The sequence below is a fragment of the Acomys minous genome, assembly GCF_964271855.1.
Source record: "Acomys minous genome assembly, chromosome: 2".
Lineage (NCBI taxonomy): Eukaryota > Metazoa > Chordata > Mammalia > Rodentia > Muridae > Acomys > Acomys minous.
In genome coordinates, this window is record NC_140484.1 from 147061864 (window position 1) to 147085977 (window position 24114).

Here is a 24114-nt window from a genome sequence, read left to right on the forward strand (position 1 = left end):
TTTCTAATGCCTGGGACGAACACTAAAAGAGATAAATACAATCATATAATAAAGGACACATGTGTATTATATGAATATACTGTACCACACATAGTAAGTATGACACAGCTGCACACCAGCGACGGCAGTGCCGTAGGCACTTGCTGAGCATCTTCTTTCTGTCAGGCCCACATTCTGCCCCGTGTTTAAATGAGATGTTTCAACCTTTGAAATAACTGTGGTCTTGAGAGGACTCCTGTCAGACTCCTGTCCAAGGCCCAGCTTTGTCAGGTGCAGCTCTGCACACCGAGCCTTGAACACTGAGTCTAGTCACTTTCTGTAGAGTGACTCCCCCACATGCTGATCGTGGCATAGTTTTGGAGAGGGGGAAATCCACAGAGCAGCTCACTTAGTAGCATCGTTGCCTTTGGTGTTTCCTTCTGTTCTCGGAGGGACTAAGATCGGAGATGAAGGGCTGTAGCAGGGATGGAGAAGCAGGAAGATCTGTGGGATGATACTGCAGTTTCCCCAGCACTCGCCTGCATCCTCTCATGTAGCAGGTGAACACATCAGCTCCCTGGGAATCCAGAGCAAAGAAGCATGTGTGTGTCAATGGATCCTCTACGCAGAGTAGGGTGCCCCAGCTTAAACAGCTTCCAACGGGAAAGAGCATGGTGCCTTCCTTCCCAACTGCCTGTGGCTGACGGCTCCAAGCCATCACACATTGACAAGAGCGGCCTCAGTCAGTTCTCCTGAAAGATGCAAACACAGTGTGTATGTATGTGTACGTGTGTCTCGTCAGCCAGGCTGGCTGGTGATGGCCCTGCTTAAAGGCCATGAGATTGAAGATTGTGTGACCAGGTCAAAGCTGGGGTTCTGGCAAAGTACTTGCCGAGCGCACACGATGCCCTGGAGTTCCATTCCCAGGACTGCAAATCATGGTGATGCAATAGAAGCAGGTAGCCGCAGCTAGCCGCGCTGTACACATCCAGTACTTCAGTGGAATGCGCACTTCGAAGCCTGGATTTGGACCTGGGGTGGTCTGTCCTTCCTCTGGACTGTGGGCAGTGGCAGAAACTTCAACCCTAGTTCCAACCAGCCCAGAGGTTAGGAGAGCCAACAGCCAACAGCCAACAGCCAGTGCTCCTCAATGGCCTATGCGGGATGCTAGGTTGGTTTGGTACACTCAACACACTCTCTGCTTAAGACATTTTCAAGTTAGAATGGTATGCGTTGGTGAAGTTTCACAGTATCTTTGTGTACATGTGTGTGCCTGGTGTACTTATTCTTTTTGGGATTTGTGTTTGTGTTTCTGTTTGTTTGTTTTTTTCAAGGCAGGGTTTCTCTGTGGAGCCATGGCTGTCCTGGACTTGCTTTGTAGACCAGGCTGGCCTCGAACTCACAGCGATCCGCCTGCCTCTGCCTCCCGAGTGCTGGGATTGCAGGCGTGCGCCCCGCTCCTGGCTGGTGTGCTTGTTCTTTATAGAAATTACCTCATGGAATTATAGAAGGGCAGATGTCCCCAAGCTGCAGTCAGCAATCTGGAGACTCTGGAGAGCAAGGGTCTGAGAATCCGTGGCCTCGCGTGGCAGGAGGAGCCAATGCCAGGCCAAAGACAGTGAAAGGAGTCATGTCCACACTTGGGAAACTGGCAGCCAGTGTCAGTGTACCAAAAGGTTCGCCTTTTTACTGTGTGAGGACTTCCATGGATTGGGAGAGACCCACTCCTATAAGGCATGACAGGCTCCTTCACTTAATCAAATGAATAGGCGTTGACTGACTTTAAGTGGTCACCTTAGCCAGAAACATCCCCATAGCCATACCCAGAGCCATGTGTAACAGAAGATCTGGGCACCTGTTACCCAGGGAGCACAGAATGAAACGGCCTGGCGTGGGCAGGCAAAGCGGCCTCTCACGTTTTGGGTATTTATTTAATCCGCACAGTTCATTTTTGGTCGTCCATAGAGGGCTGTTGCAGAAGCCTGGATCTTTATGCTTCCTTTTTGATATGATCCTATCTTCATCCCTTAGCCGTTATCTGCCACTTACGATAGCCAGGGGCTTCCGGAGGGAAGGCTTAATCTCATTCATCATCTTTTCTTGCCATTGCTACTTAGAGCATGTGATGCAGGGGAGCAAGAAGAAGTAAGAACTCCAGGAGAAAGTTTGAATGAAGGCAGGATGTTAAGGAACTGAACCAAGCTAAAACCAAACGAGACAAGCAAAAACCAACCAACCAACCAAACCAAAAACTTAAATGCTGCTCTCTGGGCCCTAGCATGTGTGTGTTTGCCATAGGGTGAGGCAGCAGGGAAGGGGTGGGCTGCCGTGAGAGCAGGCACTGCTGCAGTAGGAGTAGGAGGTAGCTCTCTGGCTCACTTGGCATCTGTGAGCGCTGAGGACTCGTTGCACGTCGGTCAACACTACCATTGTGTAGGTGTAAAAAAAAAGAGGTGTGCAGAGTGAGTGGCTAAGACAAGTCTGGCCAGTGTGCAAGATTCCCGGGCCCAGTTCTTTGTGACACGCAGGAGTGCGTTCGTGCACTAATGCTTAGGGCTGCTTAACCTGGCCTTGTGTTGTAGCCACCTGGGCCACGGTCACTCTCAGCATACGGTGCAAGGAGGACATGGCGTCCCATGTGGAGGAGTCTTCCGCTGAGGTAGAAGGAAGACTGTCCATCACATCTTTTACAGTGATTACCACCATGAGTTAAAAAAAAAAAGTTATGACAATGCTCATGGTGGTCACATGGAGAGCAGCTGGCGGAGGGCGGTGCTGATGGGCTCTGAGACCTTTCATGGCGCCTGCCTGATCGACTTCTAGAATAATTCTAGAATTCTCTCTCTCTCTCTCTCTCTCTCTCTCTCTCTCTCTCTCTCTCTCTCTCTGTCTGTCTCTCTCCCTCCCTCCCTCCCTCCCTCCCCTCCCCCCTTTCGTTTTCTCCCTCCCCTCCCTGGCTAGCCTCTCCTTTTTACTTTTCTCTACATCTCCCCTTCTCCTCCCTCCCCTGTCTAGAACACAGACCTGTCCTCTCCTTTTCTATTTCCTTCTTCTTTTTCCTTTTCTTCCACCTTCCCCCTCTCCATTTCTCTCTCTATTCCTTTCTCTGTCCCTTCTTCTTTCTTTCCCTTTCCCTCTCCCTTCCTCTCCCCCACCTCTTCTGCCCCCCTTCTTTCTCCCCCCCCCCACTCCTCTTACTCTTCTTTTCTCTTCTCCAATGTACAGTTCTGGGACTTTCTGCCTGCGAGGCGACTGCTCTGTCACTGAGCCATGGCCCCTACCTCACTAGGTTTCCTTGAGCACAGGCTGGAGCCCGAGCCTCCCCCTTTTCCTGCACAGTTGAAGGGCGTTCCGTTTCTTCACCACTTTTCTGAAAGTTTTCCTTGGGCCTTTAATATAAGCATTTACCTTCCTCTGGCATTTTGACTTCAAGAACCCTGTTGGTAAGTATGGCTGCGTCCTCCCAAGTCAGCTCACAAGATGGTTGCCACTGCTCAGCCCCTTTTGCCGCAGTTAAGAGGAGGCCCGTTTGGCCTGGAGGAAATGACAGCAAACTGTCTGAGGTGGGGGGTAGTGAATTCTGCTAGGTTCTCACAACGTGGCAGAACTGTATTTCCACATGTTTCGGAAAGGGTCTGTCTCTAAGAATGACTCTCTAGAGGCGGTAGATGGGGACAGGCTTTGAAGCGGTCTCTCTGCTGCGCATGCTCGGTCCCTGAGAGGAGGAGGCAGCAGGCAGCCTGCTTGGGCTGGTGATGTGTCTCGGGGCGCCGGTCCAAGAGGGACATGGTGCCGCCTCGCGATGTGGATATCACCGCACTCCAAGTACATGTAGGTGACACTGGCTCCACATGGGACAGTTTCCTGGCACAACATCTGGACAAGATAAAGATCTCCTGTCCCCAGATGCCTTCTGGTTTCTGTGGAGCCAAATTAGATTGTAGGCGAAGGACGCTGGGTTTGGAAGCAGGTTTCTGCGGCCAAGTGTGGGAGATTGGCCCCCAGGGGAGTACCATCCAAGTGAGAAGCTGGTGTCTAGCTCCCCGCACTGGGCCAGATGTCTTCAGAGCTCTTGCCCCTGTATCTAAGAAGTTAGAAATTTGGCAAGCATGTTTTTTTCCCTTCTGCCTTGGCATAATCTTTGGTGGTCTTTGTGCAAAATGTTATAACATTTTGCCTGACCACTGAAACCCATGGGAAGACAGGCGGAGTGCGGAGCTTGCCTGATCTCAGTTTTCCTGTCTGTAAAATGGGCCCTGCATTTTGCCTGTACAAAAGCATCCTCCCAGGATTTAATGAGCAGGTGCTCAGAGAGCACGCATCCTGGGTCCCCCCTCCCCCTCCAGGGAGCAGACAAGATGAACCATCCCTATCACTGTTGTTAGAGATTTTCCACTTACACGGCTTCCTGGACAGTTTGCAGGGTGTTACAAAGTGAACCAATGTGCCTTCTTTCCTCCAGCTATGGCCCGGGAGTGTGTGACTCCCTGTTTTCTGTGTTGTGAGCTTAATAGACACTGGGGTTTTTCATAAGGAACGTCTAACATTGCTGAACAGAAATTGCAAAGCTACTTCCCAGTTCTCTGTGTATCTTGTTACCCACAGGTCGAAGCCACAGGCCTTTTTGGAAACTCATTGCTGTCCCTAACTCCAGGAGCCCCGCCCTCCCCCAGGAGCCCCGCCCTCCTCCAGGCATCCATTTCTGCTTTCCATTTTTATAGAGTGACTCCATTCTTCACCCACAGCCTAGAAGCTCAGTGTAATCACAGTAGCTTTAAATAACAAGGTCAAATCCGATTTTAGCAAACACTGACAACCATCCCTACTGTGTGCTAACAGCAGATGGTGGTGTCAGTCAGAGTCCCAGGCAAACTGGGGGAGGTTAGGGCTGGGGTCCTGACCCTCCTCTGCGGGGTTGGGGTTTGGGGTGGGGGGGTTAACCTTTCACAGAGGTCACATATCAGATATCCTACATATCTGATATTGACTTTAAAATTTGTGAAGGTAGCAGAATTATAGTTATGAAGCAGCAATACAATAGTTTTATGGCTGGGGTCACCACAACATGAAGAACTATAGTAAAGGGTCAGTGTGTTAGGAAGGTGGAGAACCACTATTCTGGAGGCAAGCAATACTGAGATGTGACTCCCTCTACCTCCTGCCTGCCTCCGTGGCTTTGGGCAGGTCCCTTGACCTCTCTGTGCCTCTGGCACCTCATCTCTGAGATGGGGAGGACGTAAGTGCCATCTGGGTGCCTTCAGGAGGAAGGGAACGGAGCCATCTAGGTTTTTTTACCTCCTGTAGCAGGTCAGTTGATAGCTCTGCGTCTGTTCTCAGTTACTCATGGGTGAGTGATAGGAAGAAAAGTCACAGACGGTTCATCAGAGGCCCAAGCGAGGCCTGAAGACGTTCTTGGCATCTGTGTGCAGGCAGGTGGACACGCAGAGAGGTGTGTGTGTGTGTGTGTGTGTGTGTGTGTGTGTGCATGAAGAGGCCAGAAGACAGCCTGAGCTTTCGTTCCTACTTTTATCAAGACGGGGCCTATTCCTGACTAGGCTAATGAGCCCCAGGGATCCTCCTCTCTTTGCCGCCCCCAGTGCCGGCGTTCTATGCACGCTCCACCATACCTGGCTCCACCCCTCCCCCATGTGGGTTCTGAGCATTTCACTCAGCTCTCTGTGTAAGCCTCGTCCCCAGCTTGCCACTTGTATTCCAGCATCCTGCGTTTTCTTTGGCCTGCTGCAGGATGTTAAGCACACAGCTAGAGCTTTGTCAGATGATGCACCAGTAAAGAGTCCGAGATTTGTCTTCCTCCTCCAGGGCCTTTACCTCCCCAATCTCTGAGGCCAAACTTAGATGTAACCAAAACCACAGCCGCCTTCAGACAAGGAAAGAGCCTGAAATAGCGCACAGGGCCCTGTCACACGGGTGTCTAGGTTTACAGCAGCTGCCTCTGCCTTCTAAAAAGCTCATTTGTGTGGTAGGAGAGAGTGGCAAGGGACTGAAGAGCAGGGTTTGGGAAAGGGGTTTGCTTTGGATAAAGAAGATTCTAGAAGGACAGAGGATCCATCCCCTTTGCTTTACCTTGGGCGCGGAGCTTGACCCCTGCAAGCCATTTCACTTGCCCTATCTGGAGTAATTTGTACAAAGTCTGTGATTGGAGGGTTCCGTGGGCGTCTCCAGGACAGATCCCAGGAGGCTCAGAAGCATATACTTAGTCAGACACTTCCACATGGCGCAACCTTGCCTTGTTCACTTGGCGTGTGCCAGCTGTCCCTGGCTTCTCTGATGGCCCGTCCAGTTGTTCTGAAGGGAACCACCCTCAGTGATGGGTAAGTGTGCCATGAATGTGCAACCAAGCACCATTGAGCACCTACTGTGTGCACCTCCAGGCCTCCTATGTCCCTGCCTCTTATCTTCCTTCATTAATGACCACGCACCTATAGTGTATAGTCAGGACTGCTAAAGTCCATTGGAAAAAATGACTGAGGGCAAGGGAGCGAGAAGGAAGGCCTGAGCTCAAGTCCCAGAACCCATGTAAGAAAAGAGGGTGTGGCAGCACATGCTCGTAATCCCAGGCATGGGGGAGGAGACAGGAGGCTTTCCGGTGAGTGTGCACACACAAACATGCGAGCATGAGTGTGCATGCGCACACACACTCACCCACTTCTAAAGAAAGCTGGACTCTTGAGTTAAAGGAAACAGGCTTGTGTGCCATCTCTAGGCTGATTTTCCCCCTTTTTCTTCCTCTACGCACTTTTCTTTACAAGTTTCCCATTTTCACAGGTTATGAGGAGCCCCCATCCGTCTTTGTCCCGTACTTAAGGGTTAACGGGTTGTGCGTCAGCCACTGCAAAGGTTCCTTAGCTGTTGCCAGGAAGAAGGGGGATGAATGGATGTGGCGTGGGGTGGTTTCTGGGAAGATCCGTATGTGTGGGTGTGGGGGTGCTGTGGTGTCTCCTTGGAGCCTGGGGCGTGCCTCAGCATGGGATGCGCCAAGCAAAGTGCTTCCTGAGACATTGGTGACAGTTGATAGCTCTGCGAGAGTCTTCAGAAGTCAACGGTGGGAGGAAGTCACAGTTCCTGGTTCAAAGCGGGTCACCCCAGCCAGGGCTGTCCGCTCAGAGAAAGCCCTGGTTTAGAAAACCCCAGACACAGTGAAGCAGACACAGTAACAGAATTTATGCAATACTCAGTTAAGTGGAAACCCAGCCCCATAAATGCACGTCCAGGATCCAGTCTGCCAAACGAAACGTTAAAGGCGCCAAGTGGATTTCTGGAAGGGATCAAAGCTGAGACGTAGTTTGCCAACCCGTGATAAGCTTATCGAGCTCCACAGCGGGAAAGACCAACAGGAGAGAAAGGGAAGGGAACAGTTCAGAATGGTGGGGCGCTCTGTGGAATGTCAGATGTTTTTATTTTTATTTTTAATAAAAAGGGGGAGGGAGATTATGGGCCTCTGTATGAGGCTGGCGTTCCTCACTAGATACTTTTGAGGCTGCAAAGGAGACACCATGAGTCAGGAGAGCCCTAGTTTGGCAGTCTCATGGCCTTGTGTTCTGTCCCAGCACCCAGGTGACTAAGGCCATTGCTGGCTCTGTGTGTGAGTGTGTGTGTGTGTGTGTGTCCTATGCTTAAGGCTTAGTGGGAACCCTGAGCTGGCTATGGGCTTCAAGTGTGTGTGTGTGTGTGTGTGTGTGTGTGTGTGTGTGTGTGTGTGTGTAGCTGGTAAAGAGAAAACCCACAGTAGAGTGAGCGTCTTTCTAGATCAGACCTCCCAGTCTTACCTCTGGACTGTTTACTGATTTTCCCCCCATTAGCTGAAACCAATGCTTTTCCATTAAAAAACAAAAGCAAAAAACCAAAAAAAAAAACAAAAACAAAAAAAGTGTGGTACTGAAGCCACTTGGAGCTCTATTCACCATGGTTTCAGTTTCTTGTGCTCCGTCAGAGCTGCCTCTGAAGCCACCACAGACTTACTTCTCAGGATGCCAGCAGGCTTTCATCCTGGCTGTGTCAGGGGTGGATGAAGGGCACAGTGAACACAACCCTAGAGTAGCAGCTGTTCTTTTCCTTTTTGTCAGTGTAGCCAGGGGCCTCCCTCCTGCCTCGTGAGCCCCATGCCTTGCTCCATCTGGGGTCAGGTCTCTCGTGCTGGAAGTCTGGGTTGGGTTGGAGTTCGAGGCGCTGTGTGTGCTCCGGCAACCGATGAAGTCAGTGTCCACTATCAGTGGACGTTTAGCAGCTGATGTGTCCTTCACTGCGCTGTAGTTGGTAAGTTTGCAGGATTACTAACAGTAGGGTGAAAATTGAAAAAGGATGGTACTACAGAACCCAGCCAACCTGCCTGCCTCTGTCCCTCCCTCCCTCCCTCCCTCTCTCCCTCCCTCCTTCCCTCCCTCCCTCCTTCCCTCTCTCCCTCCCTCCTTCCCTCCCTCCCTTCCTCCCTCCCTTCCTCTGTCCTTCCTTTCCTTCTTTCCTTTTCCTCCATTTTTTCAGTGAGGGGACTGAACTCAGAGCCTCACACATATCCTAGGCAAATCACTGAGCTACAGACCCAGAACATAACCTTTTATAAACTTGTACAACCACCTTAGAAACCGATCTGCGCTTTCTCAGAAAACTGGAATAGCTCTACCTCAAGACCCAGCTATACCTCCTGGGAATACACCCCAAAGATGCTCCACCATACAACAAGGACTCTTGCTTAACTGTGTTCATAGCAGCTTTATTTGTAATAGCCAGAAACTGGAAACAACCTAGATGTCCCTAAACCGAAGAATGGATAAAGAAACTGTGGTACATTTACACAATGGAACACTATTCAGCTATTAAAAACAAGAAACTCTTCAAATTTGCAGACAAATGGATAGAACTAGAAAAGATCATCCTGAGTGAGGTGACCCAGACCCAGAAAGACACACATGGTATGTACTCAATTTATAAGCAGATTTTAACCATATAGTACAGGATTAACATACTACAATTCACAGACCCCCGGAAGATAAGTGACTCAGAAGGGGAAATAGAACAGACAGCGGAAGGGGTTGAAGACAGGGAACAAGGTAGGAGAGGGGCGGGAGGACACAGGGCCTGCAGAGAAAAGAGAAACCGGGGCCTAGGGCATCTCTGTGACCAGCTGGAGACCTAACACAGGGTAGGCGTCTGGGAGGATATGAGGTGGACGCTAGCTGAGACTCCTAGTAGCAAGGGTTATGAAGACTGAAGAGGACACCCCCTAACTAGAAAAGACTCCTAGTGGAGGGAGGAGAACACCAACGCACCCACAAAAACTTTGGCCTAAAACTCACCCTGCCTCCAAGATGTGCAGGGATAAAGATAGAGCAGATAGAGCAGAGATTGAGGGAATGTCCAACCAATGCCTGACCCAAGCCAAGAGCCCCCACCCCGTGGAAGAGAGCCAACCCCTGACACTGCTAAGGGTACCCTTCTATGCTCACAGACAGGAGCTTAGCAGAGCTGTCTTCTGAGAGGCTTCACGCAGCAGCAGTTGGAAACAGATGCTGAGACTCACAGCCTATTGGGGAAGGACAGGGAGTCCTGTGCAAAAGTGCAGGGGATAGAAAAGGGCCTGCAGGGGACAGGAGCCCCACAAGAAGACCAACAGAGCCAACTAACCAGCACCCAGAGAGGCCTGTGGAGACTGAAGCACCAACCAAGGACCATGCATGGACTGGACCTAGGCCCCCTACCCAGATGTAGCTGATGGGCAGCTCGGGCTTCATGTGGGTCCTCTAGTACAGGAAGTGGGGCAGCTGGGCTTAGTGGCACTCGGGAGGCAGCGGCAGGCTGATCTCTGTGAGTTCGAGGCCAGCCTGGTCTACAAAGTGAGTCCAGGACAGCCAAGGCTACACAAAGAAACCTTGTCTTGAACCCCCCCAAACAAAAACAATACAAAACAACAACAAAAACAAAAACAAAAAGGGAGCAGGGGCTATCTCAGACATGAACTCTGTTGCCTGCTTTTTGATCACTTCCCCCTGGCGGGGCTGCCTGGCCAGGCCACAGAGGAAGAGGATGTGCTCAGTCCTGATGCAACTTGTTGAGCTGGTATGGGTGGGTAAGGGGGCACCCCTTTTCTGAGACATGGGGGGGGGACAGAAGGAGCGAAAGTGGGACAGGGAGGAGAGGAGGGGAGGGATTACGATTGGAATGTAAAGTGAATAAATAAATTTAAAAATAAAAAACATCTTCTGAGGTATGAGTTATATACCACGAAATTTATACATGTCATGTCTCAGCTGATGAGAGTCCCTCACAGAGCTGAGCTCCTGTTACCAAAAGCTAGTTTTAGAACGTTTTCACCAGCCTGGTAAGATTTCCTGTGCCCACAGAGAGACCCTGTCTCGAACAACCAAAAAAAAGAAAAAAGATTTCCTGTGCCTATCTGAGTTACTACCAGGTAACAAAGTCGCTCACTGCCTTTGGCATCGAGTTCCACTCTAGACGTTTTCTCAGAAGAGAAACCCATGCTATGTTGGCGCTACCTGGGACTCGTCACTGACCATGGTACCTGTGAGAGCCATACATATCTCACAGACTATGCTTCTTGTCTGGTCAATGGCTGATAAGTGCCTGGATTGGAGCTGGGCTTTGCCTATTATGAGTGGGGTTGCTATGAGCAGTTTTATGTCTCTTCAGCGGATATGTGTGTGTATTTTTTTTTTAAATCATTGAACTGTTTTCCAAAGTTGGTTACATCATTCAACAACCATTACTTAGCCCCTGATTGGGATTTTCCTTTCTGGTTTTACTATGAATCAAATAGTAGGGACTGCTGTGGGGGGGGGGGCAGGGCACGGGGACAACGGGTGGGGGGTGGGGGTGGGGATCTAAACGGTGGCACCTTCCTGTGGGAAACAGGTCTGCCCAGACTCTTCACAGCACGCTGGAAGGGGCTCAGCTCTGGTCTCATAGGAATGTCTCTGACACAAGCCAGCGGTTTTAGTAGATTTAGATAAAGGAGATCTTCTTCTTCTTCTTCTTCTTCTTCTTCTTCTTCTTCTTCTTCTTCTTCTTCTTCTTCTTCTTCTTCTCTTCTTCTCTTCTTCTCCTTCTTCTTTGGGCTGTTCTCCTTTGCTGCTTAAAACACGGTGTGTGGAACTGCAGCCTTGGAGCTTGCTAGCACTGCTGACTCTCAGGCCCCACCCGAGACCTGCCAAACCAAAGTCTGCGCTCATAAAAGCCCTGGATGATACACACACCTCCCAGCGTGTGGTAAGTATTGCTCACAAAGTCAAAGGTCAGCAAAATGTGTCCCCAGGGCCAGATGTAGACAGCGCTCTGCTCCTCCAAATAAAGTTTATTGGGACACAGCCACGCCCACTCAATATGGATTATCTGTGGCTCCTAGGCACTGCACCTGCAGGATTGAGGAGCCTTCACAGGGACCATATGGCCTACAGAGTCTGTGAAAGTCAATCCTGATTGTCAACTTGGTAGGGTTTGGAATCGCCACGGAAACAACACTCTGGGCCTAGATTGGCTTGCTGGATGTGGGAAGACCCGCCCTCCATGTGGCCGGCACCATGTCATGGGCTGGTGTCCCAGACTGAGTAAAACGCAGAAAGCGAGCTGAGTTGCAACATTCATGTCCCCCTGTATGTTGACTGTGGCGGGTGCCGTGTGACCAGCTGCCTCACTCTCCTGCTGCCGTGCCAGGAGCCACAGTAAACCCTTCCTCCCTTAAGTTACTTCTGTCAGGGTTTAGCCACAGCAACGAGAAGAGCAGTGAGCACAGAGCCAAGTGATTCTCACCGGGTCTTACACCAAAATCTGCCCCCTGGTTCTCTGGAATAAACTTACTTTGTTACTCATATATTTTTTAATTTGATTTTTTAAAATTTAATTTCCCATTTTGTACTTTTTACACATTTGGTGTTATTCTAAATCTTTTCATTATTATTATTTCCTAAGTGGCAGAGAAGAGTTACTATTTTCAGAGCACTTACAAGACATTGAGTAGAGTAGGTAACCTGTGGATGACCACAAGAATAGGAAGAGGCACATGTAAATTATATACAGATATAGCTCTCCATTTTATGTAAGAGGTTAATGCCTGTGAGTAACAAATGAGCACCTCTCTCTCTCTCTCTCTCTCTCTCTCTCTCTCTCTCTCTCTCTCTGTGTGTGTGTGTGTGTGTGTGTGTGTGTGTGTGTGTGTGTGTGCACATGCATATATGGGTGGAGGGGCATGTTAGAAATGGACAGCTGTACACACATAAGTTTACTAACAGAATTTCTTACATAATCACTGAGGTTAAACAAGTCTCATAGTATCTGCCACCTTCTGGTTAGGGACCCAGAAAGACTGGTCACGAGCCCCAGGTTCAGTCCAAAGGGCCTGAGAACCAAGACCGCTGATGATGTCAACTCTGATCTTGGGACAGGAGAAAACTGGGTGTTCCTGCTTTATTGGTGAGGCAGTAAAAGGGCAAGCTCCTCCCTTGTGTTTTTTGTTTCATACTCAAGGGATTAAATGACATTCACTTCATTAGAGAAGTCTATGCCCTTTACCCAGTCCACGGAATTGATTATGCTGGCATTACAGACACACCTAGGAATAATATTTAATCTGTGTGTCTCATGTCACCTATTGGTGTGTGTGTGTGTGTATGTGTGTGTGTGTGTGTGTGTGTGTGTGTGCGCGCGCACACACACGCGCGTGCATGTTATACATACATGTTTGTGGGGGAGGGCAAACATGACTTGTCTCCCCACCCTTCCCCACAAGGCTCCTGTTTTTGTTTTGCACAGGGGCCTCACAACTTACCATACCAGGCCCTGAAGCACAGTCTGTAAAGAGGAAACTCAAGTGATATGACCCCTTCTTCTGGAGGCCAAAGGGAGCCTTGGTGTCAGTGAAAGCCCTCCATCTTGTCTGAGACAGGGTCTAGTGTCCTGTTGCCAGGCTTGCTGGGCCACAGGCTTCCAAGATCCCTATGTCTGTGCCTAGCATTTCACGGTAGGGGTGATAGGCTTACAGCTGCCTGCTGGTTCATCTGGCTTTCCCTGGTTGGTGAGATCCAGGCTTAGGCCCTCCTGCATGCAGGAGCTTTGCTCCCTGAGCCATCTCCCCAGCTCTGTTTTAATGCCTTCTAAAACTAGGTAAGAGACTTAAATCCTCTTGTTCAGAGGAGGTTTCAAAGAGAAATTTGGAATCCTTCTAGTTAAGGGCCCGTGTTCAAACCTTACATCTTAAAGTAATTAATTGCTAGGCAGCAGGTTGACACCTTTGTCCTGTTTGGGTTCAGATTTGATTGCTCCGGGCTCTTGGGGTTTTTAGGCCACAGGCCACTCAGTTGCAGCTGGATTGCTTCCTGGATCAGAGCTGGCAGGAACTGCAGCCTGTGACCCTGCAGGTAGCCGGCTGATTGAGTCTGAGAACCGCCTTCCCACCCAGCAGGGCCGGTGTGAGGAACATTTGCTGTAATTTCTCTCCTCCTTCCCTCTGGAAGATGGTTAATCAGGAGGCCTTTGGAAACAAAGAATAAAAGGGAAAGGGGGAAGCGGGGGACCTGGTATGGTGATGCCAGCAGAAGACTGCCACTCTTCCTGTTGTCCTTGAAGGCCCTGGGCAGTGGAGGGAGGGGCGGTTAGGGGAGTGGGCTGGGGTGTGGGGGTGTAGTGTAGGTGATTAGACGGGGATGCAGGAGGATCAGAAGCTCAGATCCTCAATGATGCTTTTAGCACCTTTTCAGAGATCAAAGGATATGCAAGGAGCATAATTATGACTCTGGTTAATGATGGGCTCACAATTAGTGCCGTGGTCATTTGTAGAGCATCTGCTGTGAGTTGGGTCTGGGCCAAGTCCTGCCCATTTCTGAACTCTCATAACATCCCCATGTTTGGCCCCATTTCTCAGTAGATCTATTTGGGGTTCCAAGATTTAAGTCAATGAGAAACAAACAGTTTATGTCAGACGCCAGAGGCCTGTGCTCTGCAGCTCAGGCTATACACTCGGGGGCCCTGCAGAGGGTGACTGTGGTGGGCTGGAAGTGACCTCACTTGTAGCTGAGATGATTTTAGATGCTAAATAGATGAAGGTTTTTAATGGTATATTTATTATGCTGAGCAGTTAGTGACCTCAGTCAGGGAGGCGCTTGCTGCATAAGGACAAAGACCAGAGTTTGATTCTCCCAGCACCCAGGTGAAAGCCAAGCCTGGTGGCACTCCCTTCCAACCCCAGCACTAGGGGCTAGGCACATCTCCAGGGTTCACTGGCCTCGATTAATAGGTGAGCCCAGGTCACAAAGAGAGTGCAAATCTCAGCATGGCCTTTAATGAACCACACAAGGAATGTCCTATGGCTTTCACATGGCGCGCGCGCGCGCGCACACACACACACACACACACACACACACACAATGTAGTTATTGCATCTAAACTAAGTTCCTATAACTGGAATATTAAACATGATTTTAAAATGAACTAATAGTTTCTTCCCCAACATGCATGTAAGTGAGTCACTTTTAAATAAGAAGAGTGGTCTAGGTAAGACTCACTATGGGCTGCTGAGTCTGGAGCCATCTTGCCTGAGCCATTGGCTTAGCCTGGAGTGCTGAACTGAGTTTGCAGTCGTGCAGAGGAAAGGTAGAGGTACAGGTTTCAGCAAGGGAACCGTTCTGGGTGGTTCTGCCAACCGCTTCTTTGTATGCATGCACATTTATGCACACGGAGGACGGTGGTTGACATCAGGCGTTTTTCTCAATTGCTTTCTGAATGAAAAAAATAAAAATAAAAAAGGAAGATCATGGCTGGTCCTAAGTTTTGGCACCAGATGAATGATGAAGAGAAAAAAAAAAAAAAAAAAAGGAAAGGGCATGACTGCTAGATATGGTGGAGTAGAAAGTTTATTGTAGGTATGAGGGAGAGCATAGCCAGAGGCAGGGACATCTGGGAGAGTCCAGAGTGCAGATGGCCAGACTGAGGAGGAGATAGGGTGGGGGAGGGGAGAGGAGGCCTGGGCCAGATCCTGGGAGGGTAAGGGATAGACAGAAGGACTAGGTTAGCAGAACGGCTGGGCCATAGAGAGCAGGGCGCTTAAGGGCAGGGGGCAGCCTAGCCTGTGCTCAAGACGTTTAGGGTAATGGGTGGTGGACGTCAGCCATACCCTGGAACAGGTAAGGACTAAGGGATGCTGGGAGAACCTGGTGGCCAGGTCCACTTTGACATGTTAGTGAGCACCTCAGTTATACTGGCTTTGAGACCTAACTCTTTCCACCTTATTACCTGAGACAGGGTCCTTGTTGACCTAAGGGTTCACCTATCTGGCTGGCAGGACCCAGGGGTCAACCCTCTCTGCCCCCTAGTGCTACGTCACAAGAAAACATGTGAGAGTCAGTTCTTCATCCTGTGGGTTATGAAAACAAAACTCCAGATGCCTAATTCTATTTCCCCTTCTGAGTGAGATTCACGCATCCTCCCTTGGGCCCTCCTTGCCTTCTTTGGGTCTGTGGATTGTGGCACGGTTATCCTGTACTTTAGAGCTGATATCCGCTTATAAGTGAGTATATACCATGCATGCCTTTCTGTGTGTCTAGGATACCTTACTCAGTAGGAGCTTTTCTGCTTCCATCCATTTGCCTGCAAATTGCACGTGATGCCTTTGTTTTTAATAGCTGAGTAATACACCATTGAGTAAATATATCACATTTTCTTTATGTGTTCTTTGGTAGGTGGGCATCTGGGTGGTTTCCAGTTTCTGGCTATTATGAACATAATTGAGCAAGTGTCCGTATGGAATAGTGGAGCATCCTTGGAGTATATGCCCGGGAGCCCATGGGGGCTCACAGAGACAGAATCAACAACCAAAGAGCATGCACAGGCTGGACCTAGATCCTCTACACATATATAGCAGTCTGGTCAACATGTGGGTCCCCTAACAGTGAAAGTAGGGGATGTCTCTGACTCGGTTGCCTGCCTTTGGATCCCTTCCCCCTAGCTGGGCTGCCTTATAGGAGAGAACACCTGTTAGTCCTACTGCAACTTGAGATGCCAGAGTGGGTTGGTACCCCATGGGGGGCCTCCCCTTCTCTGAGGAGGAAATGAAGGGAAGGGAACACGAGGGTGGCACTGGGAGGAGAGGAGGGAAGGGGCTGGGGTCAGGCTGGGAAGTGATTGAAACAAAACCGAACACCTCAGGTGGTGGCCAATGCCTTTACCCACTGAGCTACCCTGCCGTGGGTGCTAGCAGGGGTTCCCACTTCATGTCCTTACGCTTGCACGCGAGGTACTTTGCTGAGTGAGCCGTCCCCGGGCCCTGCCAAGTCCTTCTTCGTGGACAGACGCCACTGACTTTCATAGTCCTTCATGAGTGTTGTTAGCAAGACGCACCTACAGTGGCCTGAGGAGGCCTGCGTCGTCCCCCCTCACATAACCGTGGTACCTTGCTTTATTTCTTCTGCCCCAAACAAGCTACCTTTCTCTGGTCCACAGAATTCAAGCCTAACATGCCCCAGGGCCTTTGCACTTGTTGCCCTTTCTGTCTAGAGCTATCACTGAGGCTGCTGGTGTGGCTAACTCTTTCTCATTCTCCTCTGCACTTAAAATTTACCCTCTGAGAGTGGACTTCCTCCATGTTGCTCACAAGCAGCCAGAGACAGCAATGGGCACTAGTGTGCATATGTGTGCCCGTGCAACTGTGTAGAAAAGCATGAGGCGGGTGGACTGGACCTGCTGACTGTAGTCTGCCAGCTCCTGCCCTCTGGTTGCCTTCACAATAGTCTTCTCTGCACCCAGTCCTATCTCCCTGTGTATAGAATGGAACCCTCTGTGCAGACAGGAGCTCTGTCTTCCTTGGCGTACGGTGTGGAATCCTCAGTGCCTGGTGAACAGTGTGTGCTTCCCCAGGGTTTATTGTGTAACTGAAGGCTGCCAAACCCACTGTGCTTGGTCCTTGGCTCCAGCAGAGCACCGAATACACAGTTCAAGGCCAAGGGCCTGTGGAGAGCTGGGATCAGGTTACAGAACAGCCTGGCAAGTCAGCCCAGGGAAGAAACAGCATAGTAAACCTGCCATTAGCTCTTCCCAAGTTAGAGTGCTGACTGGAGGGCGGCCATGGTGTCCGAGCTCTGTGTACTGTGGTATGGACAGAGCCCCAGCCCCAGCCCTGACCCCAGGCCCAGCCCCGGCCCCAGCCCCAGCCCTGTCCCCAGCCCTAGCCCTGTCCCCAGCCCTGTCCCCAGGCCCAGCCCAGGCCCCTGGATGAATGAAGCACACTTGTGGGAGGGGCCCGGTGGGATTAGGTTCTGAAGAACAAAGAACAAAGGATCTTTTTATGGAATGGGACTGGAGAACTGTCCCCCCTAACTCATTGGGAGTAACATTGGGAGTCTACATCCAATGTTTAGATCTTGGTCAGGCCAGTGAGACTAAGGTAGAGACTAACACCATGTAGACCCACAGGAGAGGGAAGCAGGCACCTACTGTGTGCTGGGTGATGAGTGGCCTTGTCCTCCGTGTGCATCAGAAGGAGGCTGCACCCACGTGCTAAATTCTCTCACTATTTGGTCATCTTCTCCTTGTGCCTCCTCCGTGGCTACTTTTTAATTTAAATCTACTTAGTTTTACTTGGTCTCAGGCTAAGCTGTGGCATCCAGAAAAATGATATTAATGAAGCCCATTTCCCCCTAATCCATATCAATGTTTAAGTGATTGAAAAAGTGCTTAAAGGTTTGTTTGTTAACCTCCTGCCTCTGACTTCTAAGTGCAGATTTCCAGTGTGCACTACCACATCCAGACAGGGTATTTGTTTCAGGTTTGGAGCCTTCTGCTTGTGGACATATGAACAGTCATGGGGCTGGGACCCAAGTCTAAGCGTGAAGACCGTTTGTGCTCTTCTGACCCGTAGCCTGTAGGTGATGTTATGCTATGGTTTCTGTACACCTGTGTTTTGACTGTAACACGTTTCTGGAGGTCAGGTGTGAGATGCTTTAAAATCACAGCATCATGCAAAGAGTTACTCCATAAGGTCTGGGGTTTGGACGCTTAGGCTGTGGGTGTTCCACCTGCCCTTTCTGTAGTGCGGAGTTCTGTTGGACTGGAGCTTGGAAGGGCACTGCTGAGAGACTCCTCTGGCCCTCTGTTGCCTGCCGACTTCTGAGCCAAGTCACTTCTGAGGTGGCTTCTGTGGCCTCCGACGTGGTGCCTTCTCTTTACACTTCACACACACACCCTCCTGGCCCCCCCCTTTTTTTTTGCTTTCAATGTTGTGTATTCTTTTCTTTCTTCTGGAGTTTCTCCCAGTTTGATGGCCTCAGGGGAGTGATGCTTCTTTTGTGGTGGCTGGCATCTAGCAGGCTGGAAGGTGGAAATTTCTAGAAGCTTAAGTGTTACTGGATAACTATCAGTCACGAGGCCAAATTTGACTGTGAGAATAGTGGAATGCCCGTCTCCTAGTAGGATGGAGGTATAAGGTGCTGTTGAGGTGGAGTATGTGGGGGACATGCAGTTGCAGATTGTCCTCTCAAAAAAAAAAAAAAAAAGCAAGCCATTCTGACCGAAGGTTTTTTCCCCCTCCAAAACCTTGAAGGATTTGGTGTTGAATCTTCAGAGATTTACATGTTAGGGGACGTCTGATTCTGTGTGTGTTAATAGCAGGAGGTGGGAGGAGGCAGAGCTAGGGGGGTTAAGGGAAGGATGGACAGTGGTTCTCATGAAGGTGCCTGGTTAATTTTCACATGAAGATTCTTATAAAAAGCACAAGCTGATCACAGCACCTTAAGCCCTGAGAGCTGTGAACTAAATAAACTATTTCTTCTTTACGTTACTTGGCGTTGGGTATGGTATTATCGCTTATTATCGTATTATGGGAATAGTATTCCCATAGGAAATGTCATGGGAGGACAGAGGGAAGAATTTGCAGGGGGCAGAATGAGGGGATGGATTTGACCAGAATGTACATGAGGTTGAAATGGTAAAACATGGAGAGAGGAGAGGTAAGCAAAGGAGGGAGGACAAGGAGGGACAGAGAACACTCAGGGCTGTTTGAGGACTCATACGGAAGCCCACTACAGTAGAAGCTCATGAAAATGCATAGGTTATGACAGAAATCCACACGGAGTTCCCAAATAATGGAGGAGACAGTGCTTCAACTGGACATCTCTTCTCACCAGGGAAAACCACTAGTGCCAGAAATGGATTGTATTTAGTTGAGCCATTGGCCAGAGGGGACCATGGAAGCCTGTAACCAACCCAGGCTATTGTCAGGCTGTTTATTGGTTGCTCTCTACAAGCTGATGGTAAGGCCATGTTGCTGAAGCAACACACACACACACACACACACACACACACACACACACATATTGTTGAACACAAAGAAATCAGGCTCTTGCCTAGCCAAGACCTTCTTCCCTGCTAACTAGTGCGCATGGCGCCGGAAGGTATTCTGCACACTACCAGAGGAGAAAACCAATCCAGCTGCTAACCCTTCTACCCACAATGGGGACCTACCTGCATGATTCGTTGGTGCACTAGTGGCACAAAAGTTGTGGGAGTAAACAACCACTGTCTGGTTGGATTTAAAGCCCACACCACAAGGTGGGACCCATGCTGGACACTGCTCAGTTGGCTATGAACCTTAGACTGGATAGGCTATGGGCCTAGGGGAAAATCAAATATTATTAGTTTTTGGTGAATCAATATAGCAATAAAATGAGTGCTAACAACATTCTGCTATACCCACGGATTAGCGTCTTGTTCAGCCATCATCAGAGAAACTCCATTCAGCAGGTGGAAATGAACACAGAGACCCACAGCTGGAGAGTGTGCAGAAAGTTAGAGGCTTCGAAACACTCAGTTCTAGAATGGGAGATCTTCCTTAAACCCCTTCCCTCAGCATTCGGAGAGCTGTATAGAAGAGGCGGAGGCGGAAAGATGATGAGAGTGAGAGGGCGTGGACGACAGACACCAGGGGACTCTTCCTCACGTAGCAGGCCCTGCGCACATGCGCACTCAGAGCCTGCAGCCTGCACAGGACCTGCCCAGGCTCAAGTCAGACCGGCTCCCAGCACTGGGAGGAGAGTGAGCACTAGCCTTCCATCCCTAACGCAGTGAGCACTAGCCTTCCATCCCTAACGCAGTGAGCACTAGCCTTCCATCCCTAACGCAGTGAGCACTAGCCTTCCATCCCTAACGCAGGACATATCTCCAATTGACACCTTGCAAAGGAAAATGGAGTCTCACTAAGGATGTTAACCACACTTAAGGACCAGCCCCATGCTCAGCAATGGATGCCAACGCAAAAAGAACTTAATGGTATTTTTGTTGTTGGTGTTTTTTTTTGTGTGTGTCACATATTGCTTTGTTTGGCCACTTTATGTCTTATCTGCCTTTTGCTTGTATGTTATGGCTTCTGATTCTGTGGTGTGTGTGTGTGTGTGTGTGTGTGTGTGTGTTTCTTGTGCTTTCCTTTTTAAAATATTCTGTTTTGTCTGCATTTTCTGCTTGTCTTCTTGTTTGTTTTTCAAAGAGAAAGAGAAAAAAGGCCTGGGGTTGGGTGGTGGGGGAGGTGGAGAGGATCTGGGAGGTGTTGGGGGAGGAGAACCATGAATGTACTGCATTGTATGAAAACACTAAAAACAAACCCAACAACTGTGAAACATGAAAAGCTGTGATGAGAGACATGGGCACAGGTGTTCTGTTAAGGTCAAAACACATTGCCCCGTGCGCCTCACAGAATCCTAGTGTGTGATGGAAAGCTTGCTCTCCTGAGGTGATCTGCTTGTAAAGTCAAAGTAGTGCAGAGCCCTGCCTTACAGTGTGGGGGAGGGTCAGGGCGCATGGACTGACGTGGCTCAGTAGCAGCTTCCTGCTGTCTGTCCCAGGAGTTAGTACAGGACCCAGAGCTGAAGGGATCCGACTGGACCAAGTCTCCTGCCCCACCCCCACCTTCAGCTTTGCTGTTGAAGTAGAGACCAATTCATGCAGAAAATTGATGTTTTAAGGTTGACATTTATTTCTCAGCCAAGTTCATGGCTCTTAACTGGGCTTTAGCTGCCCTTTCAAAGCATAACGCAGTGAACAGCAGGCACACGTGATCTATGGGGCAGCCCCACCCTGTGCTAGGAGCGCTAGAAAATCTGAATAATTAGCCATGCACGCTTCTCTGGATGGTGTTTCACTTGTACGAAGAGTGATAATAAGATGTGACAATGTTAGTGGTAATGGAAGGTCAGCACTGCATGCTCTGGAGGTTTCCAAATGACAGTGACCAGGGTGGCAGCCAGGGTGACAGCCAGCCTTCCCCCACCCAAGCCTTGCATCCTGCGTGTTTGTTTATCAGTCCCATCCTGGGTTTGTTTGTGAAATTTAAAAAAAAAAGAAAAGAAGAAGAAGAAGAAGAAGAAGAAGAAGAAGAAGAAGAAGAAGAAGAAGAAGAAGAAGAAACCTGGCTTGATTTTGAATTGTTCTATGCGTTGAACAGGTGTTTTTTCTTCGTTGAACCACTATCACTTAATATTAGGAATACCACAGTTCTGTGGCTAACCATTTGACCGTAGTAGAGGGCTGGGTGCAGCTCAGGGGCGCTTGCCAGGAAGTGGGAAGGGAAGGAACAGTGAAAGGAAGGAAACTATATTATGTATGCCTCTGTAGCTAATTTTTAAAAATTAAATGTATAGAGTCTGTAAATATTTGAAAATACAAAGGTTAAAAATTTTAACCAAATGACTCTGGCGTTACTAGAATTTGGATAAAAACTATAATCTGCATCCATGTGTCTGGTGTACACCTAAGTTCCCCTGGGGCTTGTTACCTTATCAAATTCAAAGTTTGACTTGAAAAACAAAAGTTTGATTACGAAAACAAAAGAGTAAGCCACGAAACACCATTTTGTTGCTGAATAAACTTGGCTCCTGACTGAGCCGTCTTGTAGAATGGGCTGATACTAAGGACTGGGGTGCTCACATAGATCGCAGGGGGAGCTATTTATACACAGAATCTCTCCGAGGTCTGGGCGGGGAACGGCTCGGGGAGGCACTTCTGTGGCTCTTGGTTTCCTTAGAGCATTCTTCTCATAAGTTGGCCAAATGCTTTTCACACTTAAATCAAAGTGAGCATGCTCCTCTCCCTCCGCTTTCAAAATTGTAGTTATTTTAGGAGCTGGAGTGGTTAAGAGCATCGATTACTAATCTTTCGGGGGATCCAGGTTCAGTTCCCAGCACCCACAGGGTAACTTACAGCTCTATAACTCCAGTCCTAGGAAATCCGATGTCCTCTGCTGCTTCTGTGGGGGAGCACTGAATGCATGTGGTCCGCAGACTTATATGCGGGCAGAACATTTATATACACAGAATAAGTAAGTGCATCTGTTTATTTGTCTGGGTGGCTATGGGGTACGTGTGCTAGGCCTGCGTGTAGAGGTCAGAGGATAACGTGTTAGAGTCAGTTTTCTCCTTTCACCGCGGGGGTCTAGGGGATGGAGCTTGGGTCTTCAGGCTCGCTGGCGAGCATCCTTACCGACTGAGCCCTCCTGTTAATCCTGAACTTTGATTTTTTGATACAAAGAGAGGGGTCACTAAATTACATTTTTCCTTATATAACTTTTTGTTCATTCTTAACTGTAACTTGTTCTTATAGCATTTGTGCCTGGTAACACAGACCTGTAGGTCTCAGGTAGCTAAGGCAAGAGGATCAGGAGTTCCGAGCCCTGTCTGGGCTACCCAGTGTATTTGAGGCCAGCTTTGGTAGTTAGTGAGACCCTGTCTTAAATTTTTTTTTAATATATTAAAAAGTTCTTGTGTTGTAGTTTGGCAGTACTGCACTTGCCTAGCTGCACAGGGCCCTAGGGTCACACTACCACAGACAGAAAAAGTGAAGCTGGGGCCACCGAGAGTCACCCCAACCCACGCTGTGTCTGCTTTATTGGGTCCTTTGCCAGTGTGTTTACTCCAGAATTGAAGATTCATTTGCTGCAGAGATGGGTTAATCTGTCCTTGTGTCTGCTTTTTAAATAAAGTTTTATTGGAATCACATTTCCCTTTACCATGGCAAAGTTACAACATAGACCTGGGACCATACCACAGTGGGGGCCTCCGCACATCAGGGCAGATGCCTTCTGCTCTGTGTGTGTATTCCTGGTATTGACTGTGTCTTCCTGTCTGCACACTCACTGAGCCTCCATTCTGTCATGATGAGGCAGTCTCAGCCACTTCCCCTTCCAAATCGGGCTAGAAATACAACAAAACAAGTCATTTCTTAGGACGAGTGTTAGGCTTCCTGTGGGTACGGGGACTGAGCCTCAGGAGTGGGGGTGGGGCAGGGAAGGCAAGGTGCTCACAGCAGGAGCTACCCACAGGCCTGCGCTTGTGCCTGGGTCTTCATTTATGTAGAGGGTTGAGTGATGGCACAGAGAGTACTGTTATTCTCAGTAACCCTAGAAACGGGAAGTCAACACACCTCGCTGGGCCCCCGGGAAAGCACCGAGCTCTGTGTGGAGGCAGAAGATGAAGGCAAAAAGAAACATGCAGAAAGTGGTTTACCATGGTTGCTGTAGATACACCCGGTCCATGTCTGGTGGGCCTTGTCTGAGAAGGAAAGCCTCATTTGGTCTGGCAGAGTGCTGTTCTGTTGACTTATCTCCTAACATGGCAGCTGGGCACCAGCGGGGAGGACCCAATGAGGCGACCACTGGTTTCCCATCAAAGTCCCAGATGAACTTCCACATTTTTAGCTCTTACCATGACCTTTGCTTCTTCTTCACCTCACCCTGAAAATGCCCAAAAAACGAAAAACCTCAAAGAGAGGTTTTGTTTTGTTTTTAATCTTCCCCAAGTCCTTGATGTTAAATTGGCACTTAGTCTCCATGACACTTAATCTGTTTATATGGATTTTACTCCTGTTTCTGCCTATAGAGTGAGGAATGCTTGAGCCCAGGCAGGGGCAAGCCATGGGTTCTGGAATCCTTGGTATGTGTGTGAGGAGCTTGTGGGCAAAGCATGCACGTATATTTGTGGAGTGTGTGTGTGTGTGTGTGTGTGTGTGTGTGTGTGTGTGTGTGTGTGATGCGTGTGTATTTGTGGAGCATATATATATATGTGTGTGTGTGTGTGTGTGTGTGTGTGTGTGTGTGTGTGTGTGTGTGTGATGCATTTTTTTCATCCAGTCTGGGGATGG

The 24114-nt window shown here is 49.3% G+C and overlaps 1 protein-coding gene across 1 annotated transcript in view; it reads left to right on the top strand.

Annotated features, from left to right (window-relative positions):
* Window positions 1–24114, top strand: part of XYLT1 (xylosyltransferase 1) — a 294773-nt gene that overhangs the window by 28073 nt on the left and 242586 nt on the right. The window lies entirely within an intron of this gene.